Genomic DNA, 20959 nt, shown 5'->3' with positions numbered 1-20959 from the left:
GAATTCAGTAGACCCCAATCTATGGATTTCACATGACTGGAAATATAGATATGCATCCATTGGTCACAGATACCTTAAAAAAGGTAGGGGCATGGATCAGAAGACAAGTCAGTCAGTATCTGGTGCTACCATCATTTGTCTCATTCAGCGCGACACATCTCCTTCACATAGAGTTGATCAAGCTGTTGATTGTGGCCTGTGGAATGTTGTCCCACTCAGTGGTGTAAAGTACTTAAGTCAAAATATGTTAAACTACTACTTAAGTTGTTTTTTGGGGTATCTGTACTTTACTTTACTATTTATTATTCTTGGCAACGTTTACTTTAACTTCACTACATTCCTAAAGAAAATAATGTACTTTTTACTCTATACATTTTCCCTGACATCCAAAAGTACTAGTTACAATTTGTCAGGAAAATGGTCCAACTCATACACTTACCAATTCACTAAACACAAATGCTTCATTTGTAAATTGTATCTTAGAGTGTGCCCCTGGCTATCCGCCAATAAAAAATAAAAAAATAAAATGATGCCATTTGGTTTGCTTAATATATGGAATTTGAAATGGTTTATTCTTTTACTTTTGATACTTAAGTACCTTTTAGCAATTCCATTTACTTTTGATACTTAAGTATATATTTTACTCAACTCGTATTTTACTGGGTGACTTTCACTTTTACTTGAGTCATTTTCTATTAAGGTATTTCTTTACTTTTACTCAAGTATGACAATTGAGTACTTTTCCCACCACTGGTCCCAGTCATCTTCAATGTCTGTGCAAAGTTGCTGGATATTGGTGGGAACTGGAACACGCTGTCGTACACGTCGATCCAGAGCATCCCAAACGTGCTCAATGGGTGATGTGTCTGGTGAGTATGCAGGCCATGGAAAAACTGGAACATTTTCAGCTTCCAGGAATTGTGTACATATCCTTGCGTCATGGCATTATGGCTGCGCATTATGATGCTGAAACATGAGGTGATGGCAGCAGATGAATGGCACGACAATGGGCCTCAACATCTTGTCAAGTTATCTCTGTTCAAATTGCCATCAATAAAATGCAATTGTGTTCGTTGTCAGTAGCTTATTTCTGTCCATGCCATAACCCCACTGCCAGCATGGGGCACTCTGTTCACAACGTTGACATCAGCAAAGTGCTCGCCCACACAACGGACGTACTGCCAAATTCTCTAAAACGACGTTGGAGGCGGCTTATTGTAGAGAAATTAACATTAAATTCTCTGGTAACATCTCTGGTGGACATTCCTGCAGTCAGCATGCCAATTGTACGCTTCCTCAAAACATGGCATTGTGTTGCGTGACAAAACTGCACATTTTAGAGTGGCCATTTATTGTCCACAGCACAAGGTGCACATGTGTAATTAATATGCTGTTTTTATAAGATTCTTGATATGCCACACCTGTCAAGTGGATGGACTATCTTGGCAAAGGAGAAATGCTCACTAACAGGGATGTAAACAAATGTGTGCACAACATTTGAGAGAAATAAGCTTTTTGTTCATATGGCAAATTTCAGGGAACTTTTATTTCAGCTCAAGAAACATGAGACCAACACTTTACATGTTGTTTATATTTTTGTTCAGTATAGTTATCATGGTCATTCGCTAATCGATTAATAAATAATTACTGTAATGCGAGTGAACTAGCAACTATCATTATTATTCTATTGCATTGTGTTTTATTTATATGATGGCATTCAATTATTTATAAATGCATGCGTCCTCAAACACATTGTTGATCATCTGAATCATTATTACAAACACGTCATCTTTAATGACATTATAATGAAATGGAATCTGAGGATTGTCACGGCTTTCTTCCTGGGAAGGAGAGGCGGACCAAAACGCAGCGTGGTTATAGTTCATGGTTCTTTAATCAGAAAACTCAAACATGAACAAACTACAAAACAATAAACGTGAAAACCGTAAGAGTCCTAACTGGTGCATAAAACACAAAGACAGGAAACAATCACCCACAAAATACCCAAAGAATATGGCTGCCTAAATATGGTTCCCAATCAGAGACAACAATAAACACCTGCCTCTGATTGAGAACCAATCTAGGCAACCATAGACTTACCTAGACACCTAAACTGAACACAACCCCATGAATCTACAAAAACACATAAATCACCCATATCACACCTTGGCCTAACCAAAATAATAAAGAAAACAAAGATAACAAAGGCCAGGCTGTGACAGGATTCTATTCAGCTAACGTCCATGTTCCAAACCCGGAATAATTTGCTATAACAAACTTCATTTCAGAAATATATTCCCCTTCCATTAATTTTCACAAAATAAACAGCTGGTTGGTTGAACTGAGAGGAAACTGCATACTGAGCAGGACTGATCCTGTCTGACTATCATCCACCAGTCGCATGAGGCAGAACTGGCATGTTTGGGTTTCTACTAGAGAAAGATAGCTTCACTTGACAGCTTGGAGCTGAAAACTGTAACAGTGATACAAATTACACCAAATCTGAACAGGGAATTTCAGGCCCTAAGAAAGTTGACATATCTATGAACATGGTGTGTGCAGTAACGGATGAATGTATGTGGGCTTTCTATTTGTATATATATTTTGGGCTTAAAACTGAATGCTAATTATTGGGCTTCACATAGCGTAAAATGTACAGATGTGGGGACTGTCAGAGCTCCATGGGCTGTTGAGCTTATGTGCATTTTGACAGTGGTTGGATTTTATCTCTATTCCTTTCCTGAGAACCACCTACAGAGTACAGACATCATCATATCCTGCCAACGTCAGTCAGCAGCTTTTTACTTGAATGCAATTTCAGCAAAATACTGTACCTCACAGGATTGACGATGGGCCCCATTAAATAAAAACAGTCACAAAGGTTTCCAGAAAGTCTAAAATGAATTTTTTCTTGTGCAGAATTAAGCACACTTTAATTACAATGTTGTTCTCACTTCAAAAATATTTTGCTGAGTATCTCTAAATATGCATATTTGAATCTTTAAAATACACTGAACAAAAATATAAACGCAACATGTAAAGTGTTGGTCCCATGTTTCATGAGCTAAAATAAAAGCACAAAAAGCTTATTTCTCTCAAACCTGATTCTCTCACATTTGTTTACATCCATGTCAGTGAGCATTTCTCCTTTGCCAAGATAATTCATCCACCTGACAGGTGTGGCAGATCAAGAAGCTTATTAAACAGCATGTTCATTACACAGGTGCACCTTGTGCTGTGGACAATAAAAGGCCACTCTAAAATGTGCAGTTTAGTCACACAACATTGCCACCGATGTCTCAAGTTTGGAGGGAGTGAGTAAATGGCATGCTGACTGCGGGAATGTCCACCAGAGTAGCTGCCAGAAAATGTCATGTTAATTTCTCTACAATAAGCTGCCTCCAACGTCTTTCTAGAGAATTTGTCTGTACATCCAAACAGCCTGACAAGCGCAGACCATGTGTATGGCGTTGTGTGGGCGAGCGATTTGTGGATATCAACGTTATGAACAGAGTGCCCCATGGTGGAGGTGGGGTTATGGTATGGGCAGCCTTAACCTACGGACAATGAACAAAATTATTGTGGCAATTTTAATGCACAAAAATACAGTGTTCTGATGATGTTTCACGGAGTAATAGACAGGATACCTGAGTCCATGTCTGCCATAAAGAAGCCAGCTGGAATGAAAGGCATGGTGAAAAGCATGTCTGCCATAAAGAAGACAGATGGAATCAAGGGCATGGTGAAAAGCATGTCTGCCATAAAGAAGCTAGCTGGAATCAAGGGCATGGTGAAAAGCATGTCTGCCATAAAGAAGCCAGCTGGAATCAAGGGCATGGTGAATAGCATGTCTGCCATAAAGAAGCCAGCTGGAATCAAGGGCATGGTGAAAAGCATGTCTGCCATAAAGAAGCCAGCTGGAATCAAGGGCATGGTGAAAAGCATGTCTGCCATAAATAAGCCAGCTGGAATCAAGGGCATGGTGAAAAGCATGTCTGCCATAAAGAAGCCAGCTGGAATCAAGGGCATGGTGAAAAGCATGTCTGCCATAAAGAAGCCAGCTGGAATCAAGGGCATGGTGAAAAGCATGTCTGCAATAAAGAAGCCAGCTGGAATCAAGGGCATGGTGAAAAGCATGTCTGCCATAAAGAAGCCAGCTGGAATCAAAGGCATGGTGAAAAGCATGTCTGCCATAAAGAAGCCAGCTGGAATCAAGGGCATGGTGAAAAGCATGTCTGCCATAAAGTAGCCAGCTGGAATCAAGGGCATGGTGAAAAGCATGTCTGCCATAAAGAAGCCAGCTGGAATCAAGGGCATGGTGAAAAGCATGTCTGCCATAAAGAAGCCAGCTGGAATCAAGGGCATGGTGAAAAGCATGTCCGCCATAAAGAAGCCAGCTGGAATCAAGGGCATGGTGAAAGGCATGTCTGCCATAAAGAAGCCAGCTGGAATCAAGGGCATGGTGAAAAGCATGTCTGCCATAAAGAAGCCAGCTGGAATCAAGGGCATGGTGAAAAGCATGTCTGCACATTTTTCCAGGTGACGGACAGATTCGCTGTGAGACTATGTCACAGGGAGGAAAGCATTGTATACCAGGGATGGGCAACAGCGGAGCAATTTACAAAAACAAAAACAAATATATTGATGTTTTTTTGATGAGATCCTCAGGCCCATTGTCATGCCATTCATCTGCTGTCATCACCTCACGTTTCAGCATGGCCCAATTTCACAAGGATCTGTACACAATTCCTGAATGCTGAAAATGTCCCAGTTCTTCCATGGCTTGCATACTCACCAGACATGTCACCCAATGAGCACGTTTGTGATGCTCTGGACGTGTACGACAGCGTGTTCCGTTCCCGACAATATCCAGCAACTTTGAACAGCAATCGAAGCGGAGTAGGACAACATTCCACAGGCCACAATAAAGAGCCTAATCAACTCTATGCGAAGGAGATGTGCATGAAGCAAATAGTGGTCACACCAGATACTGACTGTTTTTTATTTTATTTTTGTCTCTAACTTTTTTTTAAAGGTATCTGTGACCAACAGATGGATATCTGTATTCCTAGTCATGTGAAATCCAAAGATTTGAAATGATTTAAATTGACTGATTTCCGTATATGAACTGTTACTCAGTAGAATCTTTGAAATTATAGTATATTGTGTTCACACATTTGTTCAGAATAGTTTCGTTTTGGACTTTTCCTAAAAACCTGGTTGTCAGATATGATTGAAAATGGCTCAACATTGATGTATTTATGGAAAGTGAGAGAATTGTCCTATAGGAACGGAAGATGTTAAAAGATAACAAAAGATAACAAAAGATAACAAAAACATTTGCCAAACATGAGAATCGGAACGTGAAGGCTAAACTCAGTTTTAACTCAACACAATGGCATCAGCCAGATGGCAAAGTCACCCCCTCACAACACAACACTGTGATGTCTGTTGCTGACAACAGCTGCATAATATGTTCCACTGCAGTATGTTATCATATACCATAAAGCACTCTTATTTGTTAAGGAAATGTTTCTTTACACAGCATATTGATTGTGAGCCAGATTGCTTACTCTTGGGAATAAACTTCACAGAGCAGCTTGGCATCAATTTTGATTACTTTATTGCTGAAGAATTCCAGATGTTCTGACGTGTGATTCAGCCTAAACATAGGGGGATAGTGGGGCTATGGTTGAGAGAAGCCCCAAATGTTTGCATTTGGAACCAATTACTACCCTACCCCAGCATAAATATCAGCTTTCACCCTACTCCCAACATTGTTACTGATTTAGCACCTATAGGACATTACTCATCATGCCTGTGTAAGGCAACCACATTCTAGCCATTACCTCTTGTTATTTAGGTGAAGGACTTGAAATGTCAGCTTCAAACCTAGTGTTAACCTGGAAAGTAAGCTGAGTAACACATTTTGGCAAATTGAGGATTTAACACAATCTTAACCGTAATCAGGAGAGTTAACACATCAGCTGTTCAAAATCATTTTAAAGGGAAAGTTTTTGATAGCTCAGACACACTGGAAGGATTGCCTTCCAACAGTACTTAGCACCTTTGAACAGAGTGTCAGCAGTCAATCTCTTTTGTGTTCACACAGCAAAGACCTTGGAAGTTGTCAGCCACTCAGCCTTAAATACTCCAAACCAGAAGGTGGCAGTAGCGTTGTTTGGCAATGCATAGCCATGCGTATTGCTTATGGTCTAGATTCCAAGCAATCTGTGCTAATGTTGCTATTTTGTAGAAAGCCCTAGCTAGCTGAGTATACTGCACTAACTTGGCAGCTAACATAGGAAGCTGTTTAATGGAAACTAGGTCATCCACTGTGATTTAATTATAAGGTCAAGATACAGTGGTTAACTATCTTGGAGGAAGTATTTAGTGTTGTGTGCATTGCGTCTGTGCACTTAGCTAGCTACCATCCCATAGCTTGCATTGCATATGGAGTGTGACTGGCTCATCTGTGGATGTATGGAAAAAATGGCTTATTTATTATCATTTTTTGTTGGCACCCCCTCATGCTCTCTGATTGGCTCAAAGTCAAGTTTTTGGCCACTGATGATCATTGCGATTCTAATAGAATCGGTAGTTTGATACTAACGGCTCGGCACATAGCAGGTACCGCTTTCGTTCTGGAAAGAGAAGGAACGGCCTTCCACTGTCTATCCACAGTCTATCAGCAGTGAGATTCTCTTTTGTTTCATGCTTAAGCAAAACATAATGCCGGTACTGCAGACATAGTCTGGAATCTCTCGTCATGATTTCACCATCACCTGCAAAAAATATGATTTTGTATATATCTTGCAACACCAAACAAATTTAATTTCTTAGATGTAATTTCTTAGATGAGGTATTTATGGAGGAAATGTATGATGCAACGTTTCCAGAAAGTAGGGCTGAAATCATTTATCTTATTGTAAATCAATAAACAAATCTCATACAATTCCAGCACAAATCTCATACATATGTTTTTTACTTACATTTATCCATTGCAACTTACATGAGTAGATGCTTTTTCATACTGGTCCCCCATGGGAATCAAACCCACAACTCTGACATTGCAAGCACCATGCTCTACCAACTGAGCCACATGGGACAATACCATTGACTTGCCACATACCATTGACTTGGCATTGAGGATATTAGTAGAATATGCACATTGCCCTCAGCAGCATTTGAAGTTAAGCATAATTGCCCAATTCACCCGAAAGTTACACACTATTGATAATGTATAGATAACTTCAGTTGTGTCACATTTGGAGAGTTAAAGTGCACAACACGGAGATGTTAGAGGGGGGAGGAAGAATGGTGGAAAATATTAAACATACAGTATGTAGCTCAGCATGCAGGATTGCAACGCACATGGGTGGGTTTTTAGCCCCAAGGAGAGCTAACACTGAAATGCTCTTTGACCATGAAACGGCCCAGTCCGGTTATGGTGGTTAATGGCTGTTTGGTGCAGCAATGCTGGGGCTAGGCAGGAGATAAACAGGGGGAGACTGACTCAGAGGGATTCTGCCTGCTCTAATAGGGTCAATGTACAGTGCAGGAATGAGGAAAGTCAGGCCAGTGATGATAGCATTTACTTGATGTTATAATTGCCAACTTACTGTCATGTGGAATGATCAATGGATCTAAGAAACAGTGGTGGACACTAGCAAAACAGCACAACTAGAAAATGATGATATGTAGGCTATTCTTTATACTTTGTCTCTTCTTCTGAATTATCTACACACAGGCCCTCTTCAGGAGTATCAATATGTTGGTCCTAGCTCCTTTTTCTCAGACTCTGTTTTTTCCTAACTCTCCTGGTTTTGACCCTTGCCTGTTCTGACGCCGAACCCGCCTACCTGACCACTCTGCCTGTTCTGACCTCGAGCCTACCTATCCCCTTGTACTGTTTGGACTCGGACCTGATCCCTGAACCCCTGCCTGTCCTGACCTCAAGCCTGCCTATCGCCTGGTACTGTTTGGACTGTGACCTGGTTTATGAACTCTCGTTTGTCCCCGACCTGCCTTTTGCCTATACCTTTTGTTATAATAAATATCGAAGGTCAACCATCTGCCTCCTGTGTCTGCATTTGGGTCTCGCCTTGTGTCCTTATATAAACAAACCATACAACCCTATGCACAAGGACTACGTTGAACAATCTCCACTGAAAATTTAACAAAAACACATTTACTTGGAGACCAGTGCAGATGCAAAGTATGGTAACAGAATGACCGCACAAACAACACAAACCATCATTTTGTTACTACTGTACATTTTGCATCTGCACTGTTCTTCAAGTAAATGTGTATTCGTAACATTTCCAGTGAAAATTACCATGTTTTATGTGCTACAACTGCCTACTATCAATCTCTCACGTCACCCCGCTCCTCCGCTCTCTCCACTGGCTTCCAGTTGAAGCTCGCATCCGCTACAAGACCATGGTGCTTGCCTACGGAGCTGTGAGGGGAACGGCACCTCAGTACCTCCAGGCTCTGATCAGGCCCTACACCCAAACAAGGGCACTGCGTTCATCAACCTCTGGCCTGCTCGCCTCCCTACCACTGAGGAAGTACAGTTCCCGCTCAGCCCAGTCAAAACTGTTCGCTGCTCTGGCACCCCAATGGTGGAACACACTCCCTCACGACGCCAGGACAGCGGAGTCAATCACCACCTTCCGGAGACACCTGAAACCCCACCTCTTTAAGGAATACCTAGGATAGGATAAAGTAATCCTTCTCACCCCCCTTAAAAGATTTAGATGCACTATTGTAAAGTGGCTGTTCCACTGGATGTCATAAGGTGAATGCACCAATTTGTAAGTCGCTCTGGATAAGAGCGTCTGCTAAATGACTTAAATGTAAATGTACTACATCGCACAGTTCAGGCTCGATCTGATTTATCTCTAGAGAAACTGTGCAATGTGTGAAGAATGGGGAAAAAACAACAAAAGGGAATTAAAATAATTGAACCTACGTCTATTAAAAAAATGGAAAATAGCAGACATTTTGGTTAATCGCTCAGCACTATGCAAACATAGATGTATCATACATGTAACATTCTCCTCAACACAGGTCCATACAACAAACTTAAATGTTGAATCAAAAAGTAATGTGTGGAATACATTGGTGTATTTGGGCAGTAACTTTCTAAAACACTTACATCAAGCCAAGTCTAGTTGGAATGACCTTTACAGATGATTCATGAAATGAATTCATGCTTGTTGAGTACAGTTGGCTTTGTCCTATGATTCCTCGACCAGACAACTTATCCAACGTTGATAGGACTAATTGCTGGCTAAGAGTTGAAATGCCTCTGACTGACACATTGCCCTCATCATTGCAAGGTCCTAAAATCCTATCCTCCAGCTAAATTCTGGAAAGGGCAAAACTTAGGGCGAAAATGGGGGGTATCGACCCTTCCGCAAGACATGGCCATGTTAGAGATGAAAGGTGACAAAATCAGGCCTCTTTGATCACCATCGAGCTGTATAGCATGTGACAGAGAAGGGATATCACATGTATTCTGTTGGCAAGTGTCCATATTTAAAGGTCATTTCTAGGATACAGGGAAAACATTGTTGGACTACTCACTTTTCAACTTTAACCCAGTTTAGGAACACAATAGGCTTCGACGGTATCCAGATTTTTATACCGTCATACCGCCATCCCGGGATTTACGGTATTACTGGCATAGCACACAAAGGTGCGTTAAAAACACCACAAAATATTATTGGGCCTCTATTACTAAAATACAAACAAAATTAGCACAAGTAATAGCAAAATCACACAGACACTGTTAGCTAAATGCTAACGAGCGAAAACGAACATAAACTAATTTTAAAGATAGGCAAATCCAGCTCATAAAGTTATACAAGCATAGCTAGTAGCTACCGAATGTAATTTTTAGTAAGTGTGGACATTTACAAGGGAAAGTGAATGAGATACACTGTGCATTGAAAAAAGCTGTGATGCATGCTTTTCTGAAGGAAGTGTGTACACAGAGCAGAGGGGAGTAGAGGAGAGAACAGAGGAGGGAAAAAACACTAGTAGGAAGCACAGGGGGAAAAATGGCAGCTGTACAGATTACAGAGCTCTTTGACTTTTCTGTCGCGCTCTCAAACGCGGCAGAAAGCCGTTATAAGTTATCTGATGGCAAACAGTAGTGAACTGCATACAAGCTGTGCGGTGCAACTCATGTGTGCGTCACAACAGAGACTCACCAATATATAGAACGCTATGGACTCACCAGCTACTGCTTTCTCCCGTTGTGCTCTATACAACAGACACGTGATTGGCTCAACTGTTCTGGGGAACTACGGTAAGCTTCAACATCTAAAATAATGTGACAGGTGGAATGAACACAATCTGATTTATCTCCTAACGTATTGAACAAGTTGACTGCAGGTATTACCTTAAAAAATAGCTACAAATATTCACATTTAATGTTAAACCAATTTTGAAAAACCATCCTGTGGCTTTTTCCAAATACCCCGATATACGGTATACCATATACTGCCCAAACCTAGAACACAACGTTTAGCCTACTTGAAATGCTGACTGAATCTGCCTTCAATATTAACTGCCCTTTTTCTAATTAAGTCTATTTCACTGGGTTGAATTTCCCAGGTAGATCAGAAGCAGTACATTTGGACGCACGCTCGCCAAACACACACACACACACACACACACACACACACACACACACACACACACACACACACACACACACACACACACACACACACACACACACACACACACACACACACACACACACACACACACAATCATCTAAAACATGACCCTAAGGTTATAGGGAACTGATTGTAGAGCAGATCTTATTTAATCAGGTCGGGCGATGAGTCGCGATAAGGGATTGACTCGTCTGCTGCGATAAAGATAGCGCAGAGGAAAGATGGAGACAACTGAGGGATAAGCTGTAAACCTATTCTGATTAAACTTGTCTGACAAACCTCTAGTGGAGACAATGACAAGTGCAATATGGGGTCAACTATTAGTCATTCATCAATGAGCTCCTCCAGTCTCGATTTGAATTTTGAGCACTTGGCAGTATTAACCTTCCTAAACCCAAGTTGCAGACTAGGACAGTTTAGCAATGCCAAGCACTGACAGCCCAAGAATCAAAGTTACTGTTGTGTATCACTTTAATAAATGCTTTCAGTCACATAAAGCCATGGATAAAGGCCAGTAAGTGATAACACGCATTCCTAAAGCACTTCATAAAAGTCAAATCCTATGACTAGCTCCATTGAGAAAATGAGACTTAACGGTAAAGTCGCCTTTCACTCAGAGTTAGAGAAGATCCTGCCATGTCGTTGTCTGTTTCCATGATGACTTGTCTCCTATGTACAGAGATGTAGGATCTTAATTCGATCACTCTGTTGCAGGACATGTCAAACTTGCAGTGTACTTGAGGTTTAAAAAGGCATCTGAAGTTTGCAATTTCCGCTTAAAAATGTCAGACTTGATTTTCCTTATGAAAACAATGTATCAACCCTTAAAAAAAAGTACATTGATTATAATCCACATAATAATTCAAATTTCCTGTTGCTGCAGGATTATTTTCCTTCTGTAGCAAACTGGCTCAAATTAAGATCCTTCATCTGTAAACCACAACAGCTTTACTTTGGGATATCCAACTGTGATTCCCCTTAAAGAGGAGCTATCAAGTGGCTCAGACACACCGTGTTAGCAGTGTTTGTCCCTAAACACCATGGAACAGAGTGGGACAGGCAAAGGCTCTCCGCTCCAACAGCTAGATAAACCAAGTGGAGATCAGCTCAGCTCATAGGCCCTGTGTGGTGCAATAGGCAGCTCAAGGTCATCTGATATAAGCCTTTGATCCATATGAGTGGGTGGAACAATGTGGCCTTCACGCAAGGAGGTTACCTCTGTGACATTTCCTGACCTGCAGGTCTCTGGGCCAGGAGTCAGCACTAGATCAGGTTCCATCAAATGGGAGCTGGGAGGGATCAATTTACCGTCTTGGGGACACTGGGAACCCTGACTTTTCAACACTTTGAAGTGACCGACACCAGCTATGAAATGTCCTTTAGGATTTTGAATATGACTGTCAATACTTATCTCCATCCAAAGTCAATAGTGCAGTGGTAACCATACACATGATTCCCAGTCTTTGCTAATAACCATAGGGATGGACTGCCACAGTTTTAAATATAGAAAATAAGGAATCATACCCCACTCCTCCCCTCACCCCCACATTTTAGGTCTGTTTTTCAAAATACAGATGGATTATGTTCTCCGGTGGTTCATTTCTATCTTTGAAGTACTTAAACAGGAGGTTAGTCTACATCTCCATATCAAAGCATTATGAATTCAGCCATTTTCCTTCCCTCTTATTTCAGTGAACAGACAGAGAGTAGCCTGCAGTGATGTGCCATTATCAGCCAACACAGAGCTCCTTTCTAACAGGAGTAACAGTGCAACAGAGAGAATCAGCAGCATTCTACTGAAGCGAAGAATGAGATCCCTGGGCTTTTTGAGTAAGGTCAATGCCGAGGCAAGGCACATCATGTTTAAAATTCAGTCCTCTCCCCACTGTTGAGCACTTGAAACGCACAGTGCCATCCAGCCACGAAACCTGCTAGCCATTATGTAAAGAGACATAGGGCTTTAAGTAAACACATAATCTTAATGAATGCAGGGATCTGGGGGGGTAGGGGGAACCCAAGTCAAGCAGGGCAGGGTCAGAAACACGGAGGGAATAATCCTGTGAGTCAACAAGACAACTGTTAACTCCCTATTATCACAACCTGCAGCAACAGTGAGTAGAAACCTTGAGTCCCCAGCCTTTGATATGCTTCATCTTCACACCAATAAAGTGTGGGCCTGCAGCCAAATGCTCATGCCTTTCTCAGTTGCCTACACTTGAAAACCAAGTCAGCCGATTTGAGTGTCGTTTACAGCATGGTCACCACCAAAGAGAAGGATTCAAGGAGTAGAATGTATGACAACTAATCAACTAAATAGAAGATAACAATGAGACAAATCATGAGACTCCATCCGTGGCTGATGATCCCGTATGCAACTTGACATGAGTACAATGACATTTATCCTGTGTAACCTGCACTCTAAACTATGTATCTTTGACATATCTGTCATGCCATACTGCATGGATATCCGGTTCAGGACTTCCTCTTTGTCTCATGAACACTGACCTTCATCATTGGCCCCAACTCATCCTGGATGCATAAACTTAAAACAAAAGGACAGCCATTAGATGACATGTCACACAATCTTGGGGTCTTGTTCTGGCCTTGTGCCTGCTGGCTGTGTTTTTGCTTTTCTCAGTTTGCTCTGTGAGACTGCCAGGACATTGAGCCTGACACATCAGAACTGCTGCTCTCTTGGTGCTCTCTTGGTGCCCTCTTTCATTCCCACTATCACAGAGTCAAAGCCTGCAGAGACGGAGCTGTCCAGAGACTGAGCCCTGCTGGGTTTGACTGGGCCAAGATCCCATCAAGCCTGGAGGAGAGGGTCATCCTCTTCCCCGACTTCCACTTGCTATGATCTCTGAACCGATTCTAAAAAGGCCCCTGACTTGATTCGAGCAGACAGTCCCTTTTGAAAGCTCCCTTTGGTTTCGCTTCTGTAGCCTGGAAAGGGAAGAGCAGGGTTAGGCTACACACAAGCAGTAAAAACCAAAGAGAGAGAGAAAAAGATACAGCTGATAGCCATACTCCAGGTGCAGATGGCACGCTGTGTTGTGTGGCCTCAATGAATCATGTCAGTCTAGAGATTGGAGGCATATAATATGGAAGGATCACATGAAAACATTGTCATCCAAAATTCTAAGAATAATTAGTAAAAGTAATTTCCATGAAAGGGAACGGCTACTGGTTTGCCAAGACACTTAGGGTCTCTACACAGCTAAAATGACTTACTGAGAGCCCAAACAAGGAGTCAAACAATATTCTTCACAAAAACTATTCACATACTGTAGTTCTTACATTCTGTAGTTTGAGGAATCTTAATCTAAATTCTGATGACAAATTATACTTGCATGATAAGAACTTATACAATAAACGTAATAAACATATTTTAGTTGTTACAGTTTGTGTTAATAATACCATGCATATATATATTTATAAAAATGACTTTTTTCTGGCAAATTCATGATCTGATCAGAGTAGACACTGGCACCAAGGCCTGCAGGCTAGTGCAACCCTGGAAACCAGTCAGGGTGAGAGGTCAGAGGAGGGAAAGCAAAGATCCAAGTCCCATCCCATTGTGTGACACGCCGCCATCACCCACTCACCCCAGAGGCTTAGTGTCAGTGTTATCACTTCAAACACTAAATATCTTCACATAGTTTCTTCAGAAATAGAGATATGAATCCTTTCCAAAGGTCAGAGCCCGTTGAAGTTTCCATGATTAAGCCATGCTTTGTTGTTTGACTTTCCCCATTGAAATCTGTACTTTTGGGTGCAAATTGTGTACTTGGCTCAACCTTCAAGTTCAATCAGGCTAAAGCTCTATACGGTATAGGTCAGTGTCTAATTATATAATGAATATTGAGAAGATACCCTATTCGGAGAGGTGACTTCAAATGCCATGCTACACTCTTAGAAAAAGGGTTCCAAAAGGGGTTCTTCAGCGGTTTTGAGTTCCGTGTAGAACCTTCTGTGGAAAAAGGTTCTACATTGAACCCAGAAGGGTTCTACCTGGAACCAAAAATGGTTCTTCAAAGGGTTCTCCTATGGGGACAGCAGAAGAAATGTTTTAGGTATATACAGTGCCTTGCAAAAGTATTCATCCCGCTTGGCGTTTTTCCTATTTTGTTGCATTACAACCTGTAATTTAAATGTATTTATATTTGGATTTCATGTAATGGGCATACACAAAATAGTCCAAATTGGTGAAGTGAAAAAATAACTTGCTTAAAACATTTTTTATTTTTTTTACTGAAAAGTGGTGCTTGCATATGTATTCACCCCCTTTGCTATGAAGGCCCTAAATAATAGCAGAAGTCACATAATTAGTTAGATTGCACACAGGTTGACTGTATTTAAGTGTCACATGATCTTAGTATATATAATCTGTTCTGAAAGGCTCCAGAGTTTGCAACACCACTAAGCAAGGGGCACCACTTAGCAAGCAGCACCATGAAGACCAAGGAGCTCTCCAAACAGGTCAGGGACAAAGTTGTGGAGAATCTCCAAAACTTTGAACATCCCACGGAGCACCATTAAATCCATTATTTACAAATGGAAGTAATATGGCACCACAATAAACCTGCCAAGAGAGGGCCGCCCACCAAAACTCACAGACCAGGCAAGGAGGGAATTAATCAGAGAGGAAACAAAGAGACCAAAGATAAACCTGAAGGAGCTGCAAAGCTCCACAGCGGAGATTGGATTATCTGTCCATAGGACCACTTTAAGCCGTATACTCCACAAAGCTGGGTTAACGGGAGAGTGGATAGAGAAAAGCCATTGCTTACGGAAAAAAATAAGCAAACATGTTTGGTGTTCGCCAAAAGGCATGTGGGAGACTCCCCAAACATATGGAAGAAAACACTCTGATCAGATGAGACGAAAATTTAGCTTTTTGGCCATCAAGGAAAACGCTATGTCTGGCTCAAACCCAACACCTCGCATCACCCCGAGAACACTATCCCCACGCTGAAGCATGGTGGTGACAGCATCATGCTGTGGGGATGTTTTTCATCGGCAGGGACTGGGAAACTGGTCAGAATTGATGGAATGATGGATGGCGCTAAATACAGGGAAATTCTTGAGGGAAACCTGTTTCAGTCTTCATGCGATATGAGACTGGGACGGAGGTTCACCTTCCAGCAGGACAATTACCCTAAGCATACTGCTAAAGCAACACTCGAGTGGTTTAAGGGGAAACAATTTAAATGTCTTGGAATGACCAGATCAAAGCCCAGACCTCAATCCAATTGAGAATCTGTGGTTTGACTTAAAGATTGCAGTACACCAGCGGAACCCATCCAACTTGAAGGAGCTAGAGCAGTTTTGACATGAAAAAAATCCCAGTGGCTATATGTGCCAAGCTTATAGAGACATACCCCAAGAGACGACAGCTGTAATTGCTGCAAAAGGTGGCACTACAAAGTATTGACTTTGGGGGGTGAATATTTATGCACTCTCAGGTTTTCACCTCCCCAAAATCTATTTTAATTCCAGGTTGTAAGGCGATAAAATAGGAAAAATGCCAAGTGGGGTGAAAACTTGCGCAAGCCACTAGACAGCAAAAGCAAATTCTAAGAGTGTATGAGTCCAAAAAATCCTGGATTTATCCCAGAGTTGAAACACCATACCATAATATATCTATACTGGGCACCATATGTCTATCAAAGAAACAGAAACACTGAAATATGTCAGTTTAATTTGACCAAGTCAATAATCACATGACTAAGATCCACACCCGGGTGTCAAAAAAGAGACACGTGCTGTTTTCTTGTCTGCAGACACCTACGGCATCATGTACGACATCATAGCCACTGCTGAAGGCTAATCTCCAACCACTGGGATCAGATTTCCAGCAGTATTGACAGTTCAAGAATCAATCTGGTCCTGCTTCCTATACTGAACCTGATGTAGCTCTTATACTACGCCTGTGACTCTGAGCTGTACAACTCGCCAGTTTCCCTGTTCTGTGTGCCTGCTTCTGAGAGGGTGATAAAAAAAACATATTTTATGGGTCACTGATGTCGCTGCGCTGATACTAATCTTTTCTTGCACAAAACTACAAGGCCGCCCATATTTTCACTGCAGTTTTGCATCTCCTCCCTCGTTTTCCTTCTACCAATAACATCTGCAGCAGAAACATATATTATTATTATTATATTATAAAAAAAGTATCAAACGAGTTGTTAATAAATATATAATTGTGTGGTCAAAGAGTGTGTTTTCGCGCTGCATGAAACCTCCCGGTTTCTGCACCAAATAGAAGGCACTGCAGGCAGTCTCTTGAGAGAAGGTCTCATTTTCAGCCTCCCGCCGTGCAATATTCAGTCCTGTCTGAAATAATATGGGACTCATTTCAGGGCTTAGGAATTCTCAAATATGCTGACAATAACTGACAGCGTAGTTTCAAACAAAACACAGTTTTTCACGTGGAAGGTTTTAGTGGTAGGCTACATTCAGGGTGCAGAGATCCTGAATCCAAGATCAGGGGTGTCACATAACTCCACAGCTGGTTTATGGCTATGCTGTGATGCCATAGATTACACTCAGTGCCAAGTAATACCATACTGAGATGCAATCTTATTCCAAACATCATTAAGTAAGTACCTTCTGAGTGAATACAGAAATGTATTGTCATGTTTTAGTGACTAAGATATCAATAGCATCTTTGTGTGGAGTATGCCAATTTTTTTTTTTGCTTTTACTTCTAAATACACTTTTTGTTAAATCACCTCAGATTTGAAAATAATAAATAATTGCGATGAGTTGGGAGGTTGATATCAAATCTTAGTGAACTTTTGAATTCGTATATCAGTCTGAATGCATCTCAAGATCAGCCGACGCTGAATTAAAAAATAATAATAATAAATAAATAAATAAATAAATATATATATATATATCAAGGATGCATCATCAATTGTGTAGAGAAACAGAGAGACAAAGAATGTTACTACGAGAGGCTTTGGTGAAAGGATTCAAGGACTTAACAATTCCACATCCTCTCAGCCCATCCTTCATCTCTAATAATCAAGCTTGGCCACAGAATATCCCTCTGGATGGGCAAAAAGAATGTTGCCTGTCCGCCTCTCACTCATCTTAAGGACTGCCAGTCTTGGGTCTTCCCCTTGAAGTCCTCTGTCACTTTTATGACTTCAAATGCTAGGCAGAGGCTTTTTTAACGGACTGCCATGTCTTTAAAGGCAGATCATTTTCTGGGCTACATTAGCATGAGATAAAGGGCAGCCCATCTAATGCAAAGGAAGTCTGGAGAAGCCTAGACCACCGACGCTGTGAACTTCTTTGTTGCTTGTGTACAAAAGGGCACCAATACAGGCTTACCAGTTGTGGTAAACTGGAGGATATGGGACAATAAATCATGCAGCTTGCACGAAAATAGCTGTTTAATCTAAAGACAATTCAACTGCCAATGTGTGAGCTCACTGTGGTAATTATATTACAGCAACATTCCAGGAACTTCCAATAAATTCTCTGGTTTTCCAGAAACCCTGGTTGGAAGATTCCAGATTTCCTGCTTATTCCCTCCTGATTCCGAGAACCTCCAACTAGGATTACGTAAAAAAATGGGAATTTATTGAGATTTCTCAGAATTTTGCAAACCTAATTATAGTAAACAATGTCTTATATTAAATGGCAAATACCAATGAATTTACTAGCTCACAAATGTTTGAATGGGTAAAAAAGAGGGCTATGTTTAAATCCTAGAGTCAATGTCCGGGCCGCCGCTGAAATCGAATTAGCATAATAAAAATACAAAATCAACATCCGTCAGTTTAAGGTAGAGATATCTGTTCTTTTGCATGGGCTGCATCTCAATCCACTGCATCCGCCAATGTTGCTCTTCTGCATCTGCGGTGAAAGGTGGCAGAGCTAGAGAGGTGTTTGTCAGACCATGAGACATGCTGAAAATCGGGCTTCTCACAAAAACATCTATAGTGTCCAAATGGTTTGGCGTACAAACTATTATGAGACTCTCACAAACACGATGATGGTCTCTGTTCTGCTCTACGACCCCCACAAGCGTCACAGGACTCGTCTGAAGTTGGTAAAGCCGATCTGCCAACGTCTGTCTGTAGAGTGCCAACAGATTGGGCTACACACTAATGTGAACCCTCTGTGGAAAGGTGAGTCTCTCACAAATACGTACTGTATATGTTGGTTGTTTTGCTCTAGCATGCCCACAAGCCTCACAAGACTAGTATTTTTTCTGAAAGTATATATGGAGATATGGAGATATATGGAGATAGGTTAGGTTAGTGCTATAGGTTAGTGCTATAGTGATACAGGAATGACACTTCAGAATAACTTCCTTTAGATTGTATTATTTTTACTAGCTGTTTATCCATATATGAAGCATTTCTAAGAGCTAATTATAGAAGTAAGGCCAAATTCAGTGTTTCATCAAATAATTTTAGTATATATTTTCTTGATACCTTAAAGTGTCCTAAAATTCCAAATCAAATAGCAAAATGATCCTTGGTATGACTATCTTAAAACTATTCCATATGTTAGCTTAATAGAAGCCACCCTCCCCCGGCTTAGACTCTTCCAACCAATTGTTGAAATTATATTTGAGAAATAATATTATTTTCAGCACACAATGGCCTTTCAAGAAAAGCAGAATACATTTCACATGTACCTGTGCAGCATTATCTAATGAGAAGGTTCCCTCACAATGCCATTCAATATATGGTGAGAGAAACCCTTCAGCGTGTGCAGTCTTTCTCTATTCTCTGTAGTTAGGTGTTATAACAATATAGCATGGGGAGGTGCTGGGTGAGCGTGTCGCGGCAGGCTGCTCCAGAGAGTAGGAGGCTGCAGGAGGCGGCTTCTCTCCCTCCCTCACAGTGCAGGAGGCCACCCAGCCACACACAATTACACCCAGAGCCAGGCATCAGCCTAACCCCCACTCTGCCATGGGCCAGGCCTCAGTTGGATCTCAGCATGCATGCTCAATGATCTGTTATTAATTAATCAATCAAAACTAATCAAGGTAAACCTTTCTTTTTAAACAGGTCAGAATACACTGTTCCACATGGGGGGTTTGAACTCGTAAAATACAGCACTATGCTCACAGAAAATGATTTTCTGAAGACAATTGTGGATTCAAAAAAGGCTTTTGATACCACGAAAATAAGCCTGCTAATAAATAAGGCTGCCATGCTCATACTTTAAATAACATTTATGCTATTTCAACACACACACACACACACCACAAGAGCTATGTGAATAACAAAGGGTCAGGTGCAAAATTTGATAGATTATAATGTGAATATGGCCTATATTACCAAACAGAAATATATGTCTGAATTTAAATATTATGAATGTGTGGACAAATAACATGCTAGGTTGAGACATAAGAAGCTTTGGCTTGCCTATAAACTATCATGCATAACTTCATCTATCTAAATTAGACATTGCAGAATGAGTTTATGTTAGTATAACTCTTTTTGGAATGTAGTAGCCTGGTTAGTGTCCAGTTATGTAGCAATCCACTGTACATCAAATGTTCAAAAAACAATAAAATACATGCCGGTATGCTTACATTGTTGCTTGCAATGCTGGGTAGAACTACCCTCGATCCTTGAACGTTTCCTGAAACTTCAATTTGGGCCTTCAAAAGTAAATCCACCGAACATTAAAAAAAACATGGACATAATAACCCAGTATTCTAATTGAGTAGCCAATGCTGCTTCGGTTTTTCGATTATAAATCAATTTGCAGATCATTAAAGTAATTATTACAACACGGGAAAATGTCCAGAATCATCAGGAGCGAACAGTGGGATATCATGTTGGAAGACCTGACTGTTCAGATATGTCCACTGAGCGACGCTGTGGCCCGCTTTTTGAAGGTATACATGCGCGAGATGGAAGGCGGAAGCAGTTATCCTTCCTTCGGGAAGTGCACGGAACCGTTATGTGTTAGACAGTTGACGTTGACAATGATGGGGGAGTGAACTACAGCTATTTAAAAGGAAACTGCAGGTAGGTGAAACCCTCAGACTATGCTTATCGCGAGTATGCAAATGAAGCATACAAGTCTTCATAATCTAGAAATGCATGGTTAATCATTCTCAGAGCATGGCGTCAGGGTGAGTTGTTGGCTATATTCATCTTGGAAAGTCACACCTTCCCCCGAAATAGTCAAACACTCAGTCAACGCACAGATAAACAAAACACATTACAAAATACATTTTTCAAATAGTGTCTAATTCATTTGTCCTCCTTTGTCTGTTCTGG

The 20959-nt window shown here is 41.1% G+C and overlaps 1 long non-coding RNA gene across 1 annotated transcript in view; it reads right to left on the bottom strand.

Annotated features, from left to right (window-relative positions):
- The window catches only part of LOC118401236 (uncharacterized), an 89393-nt gene extending 68753 nt beyond the window's left edge, over positions 1-20640 (bottom strand). The window contains exon 1 of the long non-coding RNA XR_004829209.2: positions 20263-20640. This is a non-coding gene — a long non-coding RNA (uncharacterized LOC118401236). The remainder of the gene's footprint in view (positions 1-20262) is intronic.
- Between the last annotated feature and the right edge of the window lie 319 nt (positions 20641-20959).

Source organism: Oncorhynchus keta, chromosome 22, assembly GCF_023373465.1.
Source record: "Oncorhynchus keta strain PuntledgeMale-10-30-2019 chromosome 22, Oket_V2, whole genome shotgun sequence".
Taxonomy (NCBI): Eukaryota; Metazoa; Chordata; class Actinopteri; order Salmoniformes; family Salmonidae; genus Oncorhynchus; species Oncorhynchus keta.
This window is presented reverse-complemented; position numbering and strand designations above follow the sequence as displayed.